This window comes from Ictalurus punctatus, chromosome 4, assembly GCF_001660625.3.
Source record: "Ictalurus punctatus breed USDA103 chromosome 4, Coco_2.0, whole genome shotgun sequence".
NCBI classification, from domain to species: Eukaryota; Metazoa; Chordata; class Actinopteri; order Siluriformes; family Ictaluridae; genus Ictalurus; species Ictalurus punctatus.
In genome coordinates, this window is record NC_071284.1 from 5,787,471 (window position 1) to 5,804,829 (window position 17,359).

General features: G+C 37.6%; 1 protein-coding gene across 2 annotated transcripts in view; it reads left to right on the forward strand.

The window, feature by feature from the left end:
- The window catches only part of si:cabz01090165.1 (LRR and FN3 domain-containing protein), a 176,138-nt gene that overhangs the window by 84,851 nt on the left and 73,928 nt on the right, over window positions 1-17,359 (forward strand). For both annotated transcript variants that reach the window (XR_006981510.2, XM_017465344.3), the window contains exon 2: window positions 4,680-4,834. The gene's annotated coding sequence lies outside the window, so the exon portion shown is untranslated. The remainder of the gene's footprint in view (window positions 1-4,679; window positions 4,835-17,359) is intronic.

Below are 17,359 nucleotides of genomic sequence, written 5' to 3' on the forward strand. Positions count from 1 at the left end.
ATAGCTTTGAGAGGACTGTGACTGCAACTCACTTCTTTATTTGATATATTTACTTGAAGTGTTGAAACATCTTGCTTCTGTTTTTCATTGCAACAGTAAAAGCAAACGTGATAAATCCAATCTGGTCCAGACGTCTGTGTTTACTGCAGCAAATACAATAAATGATCAAATACCATTACTTGTGGAAAGACTAAAACATCTGTGTTGATTTTTATTTTTACGTAAGCGAGGTTTCAGCATCTGTCAGTAAAAGTTTGTGTTTAAATGCAGCAGGGATTATAAACCATAACCCCTAGAGGACCATATTATCATCATAATATCTAGTTATTTTGTAAGCAATACAACACGACAGGGTGTGTTGTTATATATGCTGTAAATAATCAACAACAAGATTGAAGTTCATTAACAATGTCAAAGTTTTATATATATATATATATATATATATATATATATATATATATATATATATATATATATATATATATATATATATGAATATTTTCCAATAACAGTGTATCCTCAATTGTTTAATTCCTCTTATACCACAGCAATTTGCTGATGATTATTTTTAATTATTATTATTATTATAGTTTTTCACAGTCACTTTGGTACATGTAATTTCTCATTCTTCTGAACAAATTGCCAATGCTTTGGTACATTCATGCAATTGATTATGCACAACTGTCAGCTGTTTCCTACATTATCAATTGCTCTTATGTCATGTTGATCAGAACATCAAAATATATTATACTGGTTCTCTGTTGAATAGTCCAACCCCCCCCCCCCCCCCCCCCCCCGACATCTATGCATTTGTTAACTGCATAAGTCATTACATGCAAAATGTTTGAACTAGTTATCATAATATGTCAAGTATATTTTCATACCATAGAAAAATGTTCATATGGATTGTGGTCCAAAACCATCTTCATGGTTTTAAGTGGTACCGTCCATAGTAATCACAATGATCTTCAGGCTATCCATGTGAGGCCATCCTCAGCAGCAGCGAGTGATTTCAAGTTTAGTGTTATTCATTTATTCCAAGGACTGGCATCTCATCAAGGGTGTGTTCCTGTTTGTGTCCGACATTCTGACCAGGATAAAGCAGTTACTGAAGATTTTATTTTTTCTTTCTTTCTTTTTCTTTCTTTTTTTTTTGTTTTTTTGAAGTGGTTAATATCAATTATGCCATTAATAAAATCTGCTTGGTAGTAGATTAAGATTTTGGGGATTTTGTGCCTACCACAGATCTCAAACTGTAATACAAAGACAGCCTAAAAGACGAAAGATCTAAAGAGCTACTGTAGGTAAAAGATACAATGAATACAAATAAACAAGGACAATGTGGTTGTGTTTCACTTCATTTTATCCAAATGAAGTAATTAGAAAAGGCACTAACGTGTTACATAGGACTTATACTAAGGCCTAAATAAATAAATAAATAAATAAATAAAGTCACAGGTCACATGATAGTTCATAATTTGAACATAGGGAGCAATACATCGGTTGTTAAATCATTATTGCATTGTCTACATGGTGCACTTACTGTATATAGGGAATAGGAAGGTAAAGACAAAGTTTCTGAAAACTAGATCATTGCATATGAGCTCAGTTGAACAACTTTTTCCATTTTCTGTTGCTCCTGGTCACATGATGGTTTTGAAGACACTTTTTGCTCTTGCACATATTAGCAAGCCTATCCTTCTGTCTGTTTCTATATGACAGCTGATAACCATGAAGAAATTCAGAAACAGGCTGAATCACCACAATAAGACTAGGCAGTGTGATTGTTTTGAATAGTAGTGATCGCTGATGCTGAAAGTGTCTTGAAAGTGAAATCTTGTCTTTCCTTATGTGTGAATCTTTCGGTCGCCTGGGTTGCCAGATTGATCTGATTTAGACAGGGTTCTCGCTTTTATCGGAGTGGAAAGATTTTATGTGGAAAGCTCTCTCAGCATCACGCTTGAGAAGACAAGAATCGAGAGAGAGTGTGCGTGTGTGTGTGTGTGTGTGTGTGTGTGTGTGTGTGTGTGTGTGTGTGTGTTTGTTTGTTCATGCAGTCATGCAAACAGAACTTCTTTTTTATTCATTGTGTGTTGGCTCACAGCTCACTGGCTGTGTCTCATGAAACAATGACATTTTTTTAGATGTGATTCATTTGCACTCTCAAAATAAGGAGAGGAGAAAAGAGAAGGGAAAAGTGGGATAAAAGGTGAGTCACATGCTCTATAAATCACAAATCAGTTATCAGCATTATCCATGGCCTTAGTTCATGTATGTGCACGTACATGAGGGTGCCTTTGTGTGTGTGTGTGTGTGTGAGAGAGAGAGAGAGAGAGAGAGAGAGAGAGGAGGTAATTAACGGTAAAACTGGGATGGATGAAATTAGTAAAGTGCTGTCAATGGTGAGTTTACCCTTTACCCTGTGACATAATGAACTCAAATATTTAAACTCATAACACCTTTACCTATATGAGGCAGCCTGGGAATTATTATACATACATATATATATATATATATATATATATATATATATATATATATATATATATATATATATATATATATATATATATATATCTTTCTTGCATATCTTGTATATCTTGTTTATTTATTTTGTTTATTTATCTTGTTTATTTATCTGTGTATTATCTGTTTATTCTTCTTGTGCATTGAATGTACATGTTTGCATGGAGCAAAAAGGAGTGGCAATTAATTTCATTGTACATATGTATAGTGACAATAAAAGGCATTCATTCATTCATTCATATATATATATATATATATATATATATATATATATATATATATATATATATATATATATATATATATATATATATATATATATACACACACACACACACACACACACACACACATATATATATATATATATATATATATATATATATATATATATAGTTTATTATTATAAATTTATATTTAATCTATTATATATTAAATCAAATGCAAATTAAGAAAAGGAAAAAAAAAGCACAATGGGGTGGTGTGATGTTGCCCAATAGTTGATTATTTTCCTGTAACAGCACATCCCAAAGTGCTTTATTCCCATTATACCGCAGCAATTTCCCAACAATTGCATTTTGTTTTTGTTTTTTTTGCTAATTTATGAACAAGTTTTACTTCATAACCATTTATAATCATTTAATGTTGTGGAACATCCAGAATACGGGTTATTTCCTGTTATGATTTAGATTATAGCAGCTATAAACGTCGTTCTCTCACCAGCCACTCTTTGTTTCTCTCTCCTGGAGTGAATAAGATGAAAAACACAGCCGTTTCTGAGAAACCAGAAACACAAAGTCCACTGTCCTGAAGACTTTGCCATGATGGAAAACGTTGTTCCAATGCACTGACTCTGGAGACTCCTTCCAGTAATGTTAAGTAAATGTATCCTAGAAGAAAGCTTAAATGATTTTAGTTTTCTTAATTACTTAACTTCTTAATTCACGCCTTCAGGATAGAGAATCAACAGTGCTGTTTTATAAATGATTATATAGTAAGTGTTTTTAGACAGTCTGTGTGTTGACGCATTTTAGTGGAACTGGAATGGCATCTTTAAATGCATTTTTTTCCTCCTTTTTCCCATTTGGGCTAAATTCAGGAACTTTTCATGTAGTTGGGATGTGTGAAAAGGAAAACATAACTCAGTTAAGGAAAGCATGTCGTTTTCATAAATATATGTTAGATGAAATCAGCATGTCAGGTATTATGACTATTTGATGCGGGTGAAAACTCTTTTCAGTTTCTTTTCATACTCAAATTCATCAGTCATACGTGAAATGCACTTGTGCCAACTTGCAACGTCACAGCTCCCTGCTGAAAAAAAAAATAAAAATCTCACCATAAACATGTTTGAGTGGGTTTCTCCATTTCCCGTTCAAATTGTAATGGAGATAAAATGAGCTCTAGCAGGAAATGAGCTTTCGATTGTGTGCGGCTTCCATATGCGAGGAGAGTTCCGTCTTCCTCAGTGCTTAAAGTGCTAAAAACGCAATTTGCATCAAGTTCAAATGCATCATAACACTCCAGCATTGCTGATTTGTCAGTGTGAGACTCCTACTGTAATGAGAGCTTCTTTCAGAGCAAGTCGTTCATTTCAACTTCAATGTTTCAAAAGAAGTCTGATGGTTTCGGTATACAAAAAAAGAGAGGTTATTGATCCCACTATGCTCCATTCAGGTGTACATTTTTATCTGTTAGACATGTACTTACTGTATGTAAGTACAAATTTATTCAAGTGCCTTCCTTTTAATGCATATTGGAAGTCTTTTGTCGGTTTCCCAGGTTGGGTGGCGGCAGATTTGCAACTGTTTCACAGTTTGCCTTTAAACGCATCATATATAGGTATATATTAGGCACACCCTAGTGAATGGTGCTTGCTTTCCTTTTTCTCCAGTATGGCTATCATTCATCGCACACCCTGCTGATAAATAAAAAACAATCCACATTTTTCTGCTTCGATTCCTTGCGGCGCTGAAAAGTGGAGCGCACTTCCCTTAGTCAGTGTTTTTAGCTTGATTAGAATCAATTGCTCTCCGGTGGGTAAATAAACATGAGGTACCCCCATTCAAATGTCTGAACAATCACTTTATCTTAATATGCATTTTATTCTACCTCTGCATTGATCTATCTCACTCTCTCGCACTCTCTCGCAGGTTGGTGTATGAATGATTGAGTGCGAGCAGATGACTGAGGTGCTGAGGGATCAGGAGCACTAGAGTGGAGGCAGCCCCAGCTGTCCTGTGTGGAAGAAAGAGGGAGGACTGAAAGAAAAGGGGCAGCAGGGCCGTCTGCCCCCTGCATTGCACAGGTGCGTCTGATTTCAGGTGTCATCTTGTGGGCTTGCACTGCTGGCATGTGAGTCACTGAATGAGCTGTCTTTTTAACTTTCTAGACAATGCAGTAGGCAGATTTAACATTTTAAATTTGTTCTGTGTGCGGTAGAGTCACCTGTTTGGACTTTTCCACATGTAGTACCATGTGATTTTATTATCGCACGTGATGTTTTTCACAATTTGTTTAATTTCACGTTAAGTTTTCAATATGTATGTCATTAGTTTTTATTTTTCACATATAGGATATTTGGTTTTATTTGTCAGAAATAATCACACATTAACATGATGTCACGTGCATTTACATAAACTGTCCAATGTCAAGGCATAGTATGATGAAATGTACATTCACATGTGTTTTTTTTTTTTTTTTTTTTTTTTTTTTTTTTAAATTGTGGTCACATATAGTATTAGTCACATAATGGCATAATGATAATGAGTCTTTACTGATCACAGATACATTACAGCGATTTTTTTTTCTTCGCATACCCCAGCATGTTAGGAAATACAGCACTCCTGGAGCAGAGAGGGTTAAGGGCCTTGCTCAAGGGCCCAACAGTGGCAATTTGGCAGTGCTGGGATTTGATCTCATGACCTTCCAATAGAAGTCCAACATCTTAAAATGGGCCAAAAATTACTCAACATTTATTGGGTTATGGGGCAGTCAGGGTTCTATGCTTTGCTTCATGCGTAGTGGGGTGGGGATTGGGGCCTTGCTTTGGTTCCTGAACATCTGTCCGTAAATACAATTAATTAGTGAACTGCACCACAGACATGTATGAACTGTTAATGAATATCTAAATCCCTTAGCAAGAAAATATCAATATTTCACACTTTTCTGATGTTGTGAAATGGCAGAATCAGATTAGTTCTGCTCATAGAGGAGGCTTTGTTATCTAAGTATTCAGCTTTACAGGAAAGATGACATCACTGTCAATATTTGTGGCACCTTTTTCCGTTCTATGTACAATTACTGGCAGTAGCCCATCTGTTTCAATGCACAGTTTGTCAATCTCTACACCATCAATAAAAATAAATGCACCACTATATGACCACAAGTGACCAGATGTTGCTTACCATTCAGTGATTCTCAGCATAGCACCGACAATAACATGATATTGTCATGATGATGTGTGTGACACTTTGACAAATGTATCAGGCAGGGAAGAATTGTTGGGTATCTAATCAAATGACAGACAAATGTAGTGCCAAGGTAGATAAATATTCAAATTTACACTCCAGCCTATGCACACTATAATTATTATTAGTATAATATGCTCGCATAAGAATGATTGCATAGATAAGTGAGCTATAGTCTCTAACTCCACACATCCAAGGATGCTGTGTCTATTAAAGCAGCCAGTAAGTGTAGACTGATCTTAAAACTCCCTTGTTGATTTTACCAATAGATGGCAGAAACGTAATGATTAAAAGCAGTTTTGTCTGAATATGATGCTTATTTTCCTCCATGTTTTTTTTTTTTTTTTTTTAATCACTGTCTGCTTCTGTATTTTTTCTGAAAAAAAAAAAACTCACTGCATTTTCATCCATTATAACATTATCGTTGCACTGCAGGCAAAACTCCTACTTGGGATTGCTTCTCAAAGAGAGTAGGAGTTTGCGTGAGTGTGAGACAGTGACACAATGGGGAGCCTTGTGACCTTTTGATACCTCTCCATTTCTTTAGCGGCTCCCATCGATCCAGCAGTCATGGAGGGAAGTGAAAACTAAGGCACCTGGGGAGGCAGTGTCCCTAGGCTTGTACACATATCATGGGCTACCATTCTTCCTCATGGAAGTGAGAATGGAAGTGCAAAAGCGCCTCTGTGCAGAATTCCTATGAGGAACTGCTCTTTTTTGAATCACAGTTTATCTTAGAGAGCAGGTTAGATGGCACTTACAAGAGGAAAAACAGACAAAGAAATTGATATATATATATATATATATATATATATATATATATATATATATATATATATATATATATATATATATATATATATGTATATATATATATATATATCCTTCAATTTCTTTGTCTCTTTTTCCCCTTGCAATCAGAATGTATACATATACCGATCGATATTAAAACCACTGACAGGTGAAGTGAATTGATTATATCATTACAACGACACCTGTCAAGGGGTGGGATATATTAGGCAGCGAGTTAACAGTCAGATGCAAAAATTGTTGAAACATGTCCGATCCATGCAGGCCCCAACTCACAACTTACAGGACTTAAAGGATCTGCTCCTAACGTGTTGGTGCCAGATACCACAGCACACCTTCAGTGGTCTTGTGGAGTCCATGCCTCGATGGGTCAGAGCTGCTTTGGTGGCACAAAGGGGAACCTGAACGATCAATAATTCTGCCATAGCCATCCATGGCTTGGATTTGAAGAGAACATAATTCTCCCTGTGCTCTAGATGTAATGCACAACCTTCCAATCTCCACTGCTGATCAGAATGATGCTAGCCAGTCTTGGTGTTAGCTCTTATACACAGAATTGGGCAGTTAGTTAGGCCTTTCCTCTCAGTTTATTCGGTTGTGCTGTGAGCAGGAGAATAGGCAGTTGCTCAAAAAGAGCAATTTGGTTTCCCAAATTGGTAGCTGTCATGCAATAGCAGATACTCAAATAGTAGTGGGTATTGTATATAAATAGCTTATAGGAGAAAAGTGGGTAATAAGTAAAGAATAAAACATGACAGGGAATGCTGTTATAGGAAAATAATCAATGATGGGGTGGGTTGATGTGGCCCAACTGCATGTCACAAAGTGTTTTACTCCTCTTTCTCTATTCCCCAGCAATTTTTGTCAATTCTAACAATGTTTATTATATAGCATTAACTCTGTTTCATTTAACCATTTACAGTTGCATTTAATGTTGTGTTGGGTCCAATTAATTCCTGTTATCTATAGTTGTTCCCTCACCAGCATCACTTTTTTTTATTTCTGCCTAAGATAATGAGACTAAATGCACCTTACTGTGCAAGATGTTACTAAGGAAACAATAACATATTAGAATAAATATAAATATAATATATATAATAAATATAATATAAACCTGTGATTTGAATTACAGATGGCACTGCAGTCAGACCTGCTGTTACAGAAAATTAATCCACACCTTGTACCCAATCAGAAAAAAAAAGTCTACAGCGGTGTGGTATAAATCTGTTAACAGAGGTGGACTCTACAGCTAGTGCAATTTGATTCTCCTGTAGGTAAAACTGACATCTCATGGAGAAGGAAGGATGACAGTATGTCATAAGCCAAATATGTACTGGTTCCATGCCAAAGTGGTGCAGCTTGGCACTACATAAATTTTAAAGGGTAAAGTGGGACGTTTCTTACACATTTTAGAAGATGTATGATCACTTTAGACTTGGTGACTTGTGGTGTAATTTTAAAGTGCAATCGAAAGGAAGATACATTATATGGCCAAACGTTTGTAGACACCTGACCATCACATCCACATGTGGGCCTTTATTTAGAAGCACAAACCTGTCAAGAATGTCTTGCAATTTCCCTGTACTGGAACTTATGGGCCCAAACCTGTTCTAGCATGAGAATGCCCCTGTGTACAAAGTGAGCTCTATGAAGAGATGATTTGACAAGTTTGGAGTAGAAGAATTGAGTGGTCTTGACAGAGCAGAACACCTTTCTGATGAACTGGAACACCACGGGCCTTCTCGCCCAACATGAGTACCTGACCTCACTACTGATCGTGTGGCTAAATGAGCACAAATCCTCACAGCCAACCACCAACATCTAGTAGAAAGCCTTCCCAGATGAGTGGAGGTTATTATAACAGCTAATAAGGAGATTAAATCTGGACTAGGATGTTCAAAAAGCACATGTTGTGGTCAGGTGTCCACAAATCTTTGGCATTGTAGTGTATATCATATTGACTATTGGCTGCTGTTTGGGATGGAGCCTTAAAATGGCTAATGTTGTAGTAAGAACTCTAGTCATGAGTTTAAGTCTTTGGCATTATTGAATTTGAAGTGTTGGAAAATGGGTGAAAAACAAGATTATATCTAGCAGTTTTAGCTATTAAAGATTTTGAATTTATTAATTCGGTAGATGCTTTTAGCCAAAGTGAATTAAACATGATTTAAAAAAAAAAAAAAAACAGCAGTTAAAAGTGAATGATTTTGAGAGTAAATTGCCTCAATGGCATTTTGTGCTCACAACCTTTCAGCTACTGCAACTGAATCAGAAATGCTGAGCTGCTGTTGCTCTGTGACTCTTTACCAATCATCATTAAATGGGTAGAGCGAGCATCGTATCATCACTGCTGAAAAACCTGAAAACCTAAATTAACACCAAATTAAAAATGCAAGTGCGTGGTAAGCATTTTGAACGGAGCGAGTTTTCATACCATAACGACTGGGTTATGACATCTCGGCTGATTTCCAATGCAAAATAATGCAGTTGCTGGGAGACAAATAAGTTGTGTGCATGCATCTTTGTGTGTGTGCATGCGCTTATATGCTTGTTTGTGTTTGCCGATCTGGAGAAGCTGCTGCACAGTTTGACAGCACGTCTGCAGACTGTTTATCGGCTTGTCCTTGCTTGGTCTTGCATGTTTTTGTGCCAGAGCTATCTGACTAACCCATATATGAATCTTTGGGCATTTTTTAAAGCTCCCTATTAGCTATTCCCCTCAGATCCGAGTTGTTCCCTAAAGCTGGATGCGCTCTAATAAACTTGCCGGGAATTGTCTGTCATGCTGTAGAATTTGCAGTGTTCAGCGCATCATACGGTCACCGAGCCACTTATCTGCACATAATACAGACGAGAGAATTCATCCTGAACGGAACACACGAGTCGATACAACAATTGCGGAATGATTATCATGTCAGTTTGAAAAACAGGCTGTTAAATATATTCGCTGACTAATTTATACATTTTAATCAGTGTCACACTTCTTGGATACATTATTCCTATTAGTCAGAAAACTGTGATGATTTAATGGTGGGAAAATGTATATTAGATCCTACAGTATGCTCTCAGGATGAAGGTTCTGAACTGTACTATTTCTTGTCACTGCAAAAGTAAATCTGGTTACTGTTTGTATGTGTGCACCTTTCACTTGGGACAATGAATGTTATTAGACCTTATGGGAACATAAAATTGTACCCTTGCGGACACCACCCCAGTGCAAAGAGAGAGTATTGGCTGATTCGTAAATTCCAGTAAATGGAGCAGATCTGTGAAACACACAGTAAATTGTACACATTTTTGCCCTCATTAGACACTAATATGGTGCTGTTATGGGGCAAGTAGGAGTTCATATAGTGTATATCCTCTATGCTGACCAGGTGATGACAGTTGACACCCAGAAGTGTCAGAACTGCCAACTGTGCCCTGACTATATGCTGCTCTCGGGTCTCAGTTCTCAGTTCTGCTGTTAACATTACTTGCAGTGAGGCACCGGATTACATTTTTTTCAGCAAGAGCATGTAAAATGCTTAAAAAGGGATTCTATCCGAAATTCTGTTGCTTATATCTATTTCATTATGATCTTTCCGGGTTTTTTTTCTTTCTAATTCTCTTTCTCGTCACCCTGTTGTGCTCTGGGTTATCATAGAGTTCCTTGTTCTCTCATTCAGTATCATCTTTCCTTTTCTTTTCATTCTCTCATGCTTTTTATAATATCCTCATCTTCTGATCCTTCACCTCCTACTCTTGTTCTCTCATACACACCTTCTCTCTCTATGGTAATAGCCTGGCCTTGTCCCTGCTCATTTGCATACATTATTCCCTTCATTCCCCTTCTCTTTTTTATTCCTTTATTCATGTGGAAGCAAAAGCTGGGGATGGAGCCAGAGCCTCAGTCACAGGGAGCCAGGATAAAGCAGTGAATCAGCTCTGAGTGCTGCCTTTCCAAAGAAACTCTCCTGTTCAGCCGTGGATCATTTTCATCTCCGTGGGCACAGCCACTAATGGTCAGAGGTCAGCTGTATAACTCACAGTACCAGTCTGGCCACAGCCATGCCATGTGGTGTGTGACTTTGGGCTTCCCTGAGAATGCGATTAGCTACATTTGCATCTGGAGGAAAGGACACAGGGTCCCTAAGTCCCCACTGTCACAGAAAATTACCAAGTCTTTGAGCATATGTAGCTTGTCAGGCCAGAGTCAGGCCCTTTGGAACAGTTTTAGCAAGCTTTTTTGGAGCGTTACAGCAAAAATCGTGAGCTGTTTGCAAATTGCACATTTTACCCATTGGAACAATGCTAATAAAACTTTTTTTTTCTTTCCAAAATGGAGCCATGTCATGCACATGGCTCATTTTCTGTAATAAAGATCACTTCTAAAAAACCGTCTTCAGGTACTTTGACCTGACAAGCTGAAGTCTCTATCACATTCGTGCCATATCTTCTTTACACTCACACCTACCGCCATGTGGACATGAAGGGCTCTTAGGAACCTATTTCCATAATTATTGTTTATATTGCTATCAATGGAGCTGTAGTCATGGCTTAACCACAGCCGCTTCCTAGCTTTCAGTATAAATGTGCAAAGCATGAGGGGGAGGTGTAAAAATATAGGATGGCTTGCTCTTGCAGTTTTCTTCCTGTTTCAAAAGCTACTCTTATTTCTTTTAATGTGTCAGTATGATAGAACAGAAGGGAGTTTCATCACAAAAAATAAATGAATGAGTCCACACATAACGAATTGGTAATGTAGTTTGATTAAAGATGGAGTCATTCGAAGACTACTTGCCAATCACATATTAAAATATGAAAGCAACATGAAGATATTGCAATAAATAATAGAGAGGAGTTACAAATGTCTTTGACTGTTTCATATTATCTGTTCGAGTCCCGCCTCTGCCCTGTGTGTGCGGAGTTTACGTGTTCTTCCCATGTTTCAGGGGTTTCCTCTGGGTACTCCAGTTTCCTCCCCTCAGTCCAAAGATATTGCAGGCCGATTGACATTTGCAAATTGTCTGTAATGTGTGAATGGGTGTGTGATTGTACCCGGCAATGGATTGGCACCCTGCCCAGGGTGTCCCTCACCTTGTGCCCTGAGATCCCCGGGATAGGATCCAGGCTCCCCGCGACCCTGTGTAGGATACAGAAAATGGGTGGGTGGATGGATGGATGAATAGATTTTTGTCTAGAATATTTAGTGTTATTTGCATATTAGATACAGCAACTATGCTATAGATGCCCCATTTTATCCAAGCACCCACCACTAAGGAACACAGCATGTTCCAGTTAGATGTTAATAGGAAATGCAAAGGAAGGAAATGGTTTGTGTATTCTCAAAACTGGGATTTATAAAGTGCAAAATGATTTATATATTCTTAAATACCACAACAACTATGCAGACTATATGTGCCAACATTATATTATATAATGTGTATCGTACCTACTTTTTCATGTTCCACCCCGCATCTTCTTCTCGTTATCAGTTGTATTCTGCCATCCTTCGGTGTCCAGTGGTGTGAGTGTGAGGCCGCTAGACTAACAAAATTGGACAACAGTCAATTACATGAATCCCGCTGGGTGCAATCAGAGCTCATTACTGCTGAGGGAACAGGTGGGGCATACAGACTTTTCACCTTACACTCAGGTTGCAAGAGGGCCACAGAGCGCCAAGCCGAATGGTGGGAACTGTTGATATTATTCACTGTTCTGGCTTAACACCTCTGGGTTTCACGCAGTTTGTGAGTCAGGACTCTACTAGGTTTGACATTTATGGAAGATAATCCAGTAGAGGATAGATGTTGCCGATTGTGGGCCTTGTGTGTTAACGTGTGTGTCTGGTGTGATAGGTAGAAGCTAAAAGAAATGGTATGAACACACACATGTACAGTACAGTACAGTTAGTGCCTCCGGGGTTTGTATTGATAGGAAACGTGCTATATAGTGAGTGAAGGGTGATAGTGTGTGTACAAGTATAAGGTATGCTCAGAATAAGGTAGAAAGGTAAGCAGGCTTGTTTGTACAAGTAAGGTCAAGATTTTTGCATTGCCAGCTATAGATAGCGTAGAAGGAGCACAGCATGAGAGTGTGTTTACAAGTAAGGTTGGAGTTAAGGGAATCGGTATGTATGGAAACTGAGAAAGCTAAAAAATCTGTCAAGGATCCAATACTAAGCTTTGGTTTATGTACAGATTTTAGCAGTGATCCTATCTTGGAAGTCAAAGACAGGAGGGTGAGAGTAAGGTTTGCTTGAAAGGTTTGACCCTGGAGCAGTTCCAGATCTCTGTAATGCCCTTAGCCTCGGTAGAGCTGACTTTTATGCCTGTCTGATGAACCTGGAGATAAGGTGTTGCCTGAGGTTTCTTATTGGTTGCCAGCCATGTAGGATTTTATTAGTTTCTCATTTTCACCAGGTTGGATGGGGCACCATCTACAGCCTCAGTGCTGGTGTCTCATGCATGTCATCTCTCCGAGTTACTGAACTGTGTTACTGTAACGGTGCTGTCCCAAGTCACCTCGTCACCACGGTGATTTTAACATGAGAATGCTGATTTTGAGAGCTTGGTTTATTGCATATTTTCATTCTTCTCTAACTGTAGACTTTTTTTTAGTGACCCATGTTTTTACAATCATTTCAAAATCTAATAGTGTACAACTGGCTATGTATGTTTCAAATCCATTAAGAATACATGCATAGTGTCTCAAAGCAACAAGAGAGTATGGCAATTTATGATCACCAGGTCTCACGTTGTCGCCGAAAAATCCGTTGAGGCATCGGCTGTGTCACCTGATCCACAGCAAACACACGGCTTCCAGCAGATACATTCATCTCTCACTCTCAAGCAAGGCATACTGGATTTCAGTCATTAGATTTGCTCAGTCTTTGATTTCACTTTGAGAGTTGTTCTTTTCCTTTGTTCAAAGTGGTGTTATTAAAGAAGCCGTATTTATACACTCATTTTTCCTAATTCCATTCTCTTTCTCTCTCTCTACATCTCCCTTCGCTTAATAGAAAAGATGTTAAAACTTCAGCGAACATACTGAAAGATTTTCATCTCCTTCTATGAAAGGAGTGTGTATGTGTGTGTACAGGTGTTTTGCATGTGGGAGTGTGATGCCATTACAAAGTTTTTTATAATATATATATATATATATATATATATATATATATATATATATATATATATATATATATTATATATATATATATATATATATATATATATATATATATATATATATATATATATATATATATATATATATATATATATTATAATAAATTTGGAATGTTCTGCTCACTTTAAGATGGATATAGTTATGCTGTTATTTTAGATAGTCTCGCATTCACACCATAAATGTTTTATATGTCAAGCACAGGTTAATAAGAACAGTCTGCACTTTTCATATTTCTCACGAAAATTCAATCTGAGCATAATCACCACGTATGTAACATGTTGCACTTGAGCACAGCTTCAACATAATAGCTGGTGGAGGACTCTGCTGCATTCTGAGAGACAAAAGGAGAAAGATGGCTGTGGGCTCACAGACGCCTCAGCCATCTGTCCCCCACGTCCCTGCTGGTTGTCCATGCTCTGTCTCGAGTGGATCCTGTGAGATTCCCCTGCCTCACTATTGCGCCATCTGATAGGATGATGCGGTGATGTCATGGAAACTTGCACACACGTTTCATAAGTCACCAGTATGACTAAAATCACAGATGAGGAGGAGTAGGAGTGTCTCACCATGATCATCTACAACCAGTCCATATCCTCTTTTTAACATTCCTCTTTTTAAGGCTAAAATGTTTTAGTTTGGGGCAGGAAATCTAAAAAAGGAATAGGTATAAGTCTTTTAGTAGACTTGCATGTGCTGTTATAGAAAAATAATCAAGAACATGGTGGTGTGATGCAAGAATGAGGGTCATTACCACCCCAAAGTGGATTGTTTTCCTATAACAGTCTTGAAGTGTTTTATTTCTCTCATACTATACTGATTTGACATTTTATTATTAAAGTCCCATGAAATCAAAATGTAATTTTCGTGACTTTTAGTATGAATATGTTAGCCTTGAAGCTGTATATAAGCTGGTGTGTTCCAAAACAATGAGAAAATTCACATTTAGAAGATATATGCATTCAAAATATACAGTCTCTCTCTACCACCAATATAGATCAACAATGACTACGTTTACATGGACAGCAGTAATCTAATTATTGACCTTACTCTGATTAATATAATAATGTGATAAAGGTGTTTACATGAGTCGCTTTTAGAATACTCCTTTCATGTTCCCGTTTTACATGTTCTAGAACATAATTAGATTAACAGCCCACGTCATTACGTCACCGCGCCACGCCGTCCGACGTCCCTCCAGAATTTGACGTATTAACATACAGTTCGTCTTCATTATGGTACTGTATACAGTTTGGGTGTTTTTATTGAATTTCTTTACGAACGCTTTAAGTTCAGTTAATTATTTGCCATGCTGTACGTGCTAATAGACAACTGCTTGAAGCCATGGGCTGCGTCCCAAACCGCAAACCTACCGTCTATATAGTAGTCGAGATACATGTATTTTTCCCCACTATGGGCCTATAGTAGGAAAGTATGTGGTTTGGGACGCAGTTGAACTCTCTTGCTCGCCGTAAAACGTAAAACTGCCGTGTGTGATCGTGTCCTGTCGCAAAATGCGGTGAAAACTCTCACACGACGTTAATAATGTGATTAAAGTGTTTACATGTCTGTAATACACGCCCATAATGCGACTAAAACAGGAGTACTCCACACATCTTAATTCGATTAGTGTTTACTTCGAGTATGACCTTAACTAGATTAAGGTAAGTAAAAATTGCTGTTTACATGGTAGTTTCTTAATCAAAGCATGGTCTTAATCGGGTTAAGAGTGGATTATTGTTGTCCATGTAAACGCCGCTAGTTTTGATGACATCATTCTACACTTCAGCTTCTCAACATATTTTCTGTCCAATCAAATGCTCTCTAGAATCTGAAGTGTCCCGCCTCCAACAATTGTAAATTTCCTGGCTGTGAGATAAGCTAATCACTATTGGTTATTTAAAAATAACTGACTTCCAGTTTCAGTGGAAATTACGTCAACACATCAAATAATGCTATGCGTTTCAAGGCACTTCACAGGGACTTTAAGTAAAGAACGGCACATCATACTTTTTTTTAGCAGTTTTTTGTTATGTTAAATGTAGCAGCTATAAACAGTAATTCTTTCACTTTCTCTTGAAGTTAATAAGACAAAAAACTCAGCTGTGTCATGTTACGGAGAAACCCGGAAAACCTCAAAAATCCTGACTTTCCCGTGGCAGAAAATATACTGATGATTACAATGCGCTGACATTGGAGAGTCCTTACATACATAAACAAATGTCTCCTTAACTTCACCATTGCAGTGCTTAGACAGTATGATATTCTTTTGTTAATTAACATGTTTTAACCTGTTCATTATTAGTCTTAAATTATGTGGTGCATCCCCCATACAAGTCACTGAGAATTAGCTGTTACTCTAGAACAAATCAATCAACTATAGAACTATTAATCAACACTTTCTGACCAATCAGATTCAAGAATTCTGTAGCAAAATATAAGAAACTCCAGTTTTTCATTAGCAATAGCAGTCACTTTGTAATGATAAAAATACCAATATCGGGCCTCTCCCGGAAGAGGATATGTTTGCTTTTGGGTCTGGTTCCTCATTAGGGATCTACTGTAGCTCTACATCCAGATTTCTGTAAAGCTGCTTTGTGACAATGTCTATTGTTAAAGGACTATTTACGTGAAATGTAATTGAGTTTATTTGAATTTTGAGTGAAAAATCACTGCCGTTTCTCTACAGCGTGCTCACCATATGATGATAATCATTTATATAGCCATACAGACGCAGTGACCAGCTGTTCAGTTTGGCTGAAAAATTATTTACATAAATAATTTCAGAGTAATGCTGATAGGTTCATTTGGGTGCAGCCCAATAAGTTACTCCATACTTGCCTGCTGCATTATCAAAGTTAAAGTTTTACATGAAGAGGTGCTTACAAGGCAGCCTGAAAGGACGTTATATCTGGTCTGCTCCACTCTTTCCAAAAATATTTGAATGTATCAGTCTTGAGCTGTGGTTTTTGAACATCTCATACAGCGTTATTTGTGATTTGGACAAAACACTACAGCGTGAAGACTCCGAAGCTCTAGAAGTAAAGGAAATTGCAGTCCTCTTCCTCATGGTGTCAGCACTGAGCACATTTCTTACTATGGGATCACTTGTGTCTTCCATCCTCCTGTTATCTCAGATGTTCTTGCTGGAATAAACACACACACACACACACACACACACACACACACACACACACACACAAAACTAGTTGATGCAAGTAAATAGCTTCTCTTTTCCTAACTATTTTTCTTCTATTTGTCTTCCTCAATCCTCACTCAGTGTCTCTTTGTCGCATACAGATTGTCCTCATTTTCTGTCATCATCTCTGTTTCATTCCTACCCCTCCTACTCTCTTCCCTCTCTCCCACTATCACTCTTTCTTCCT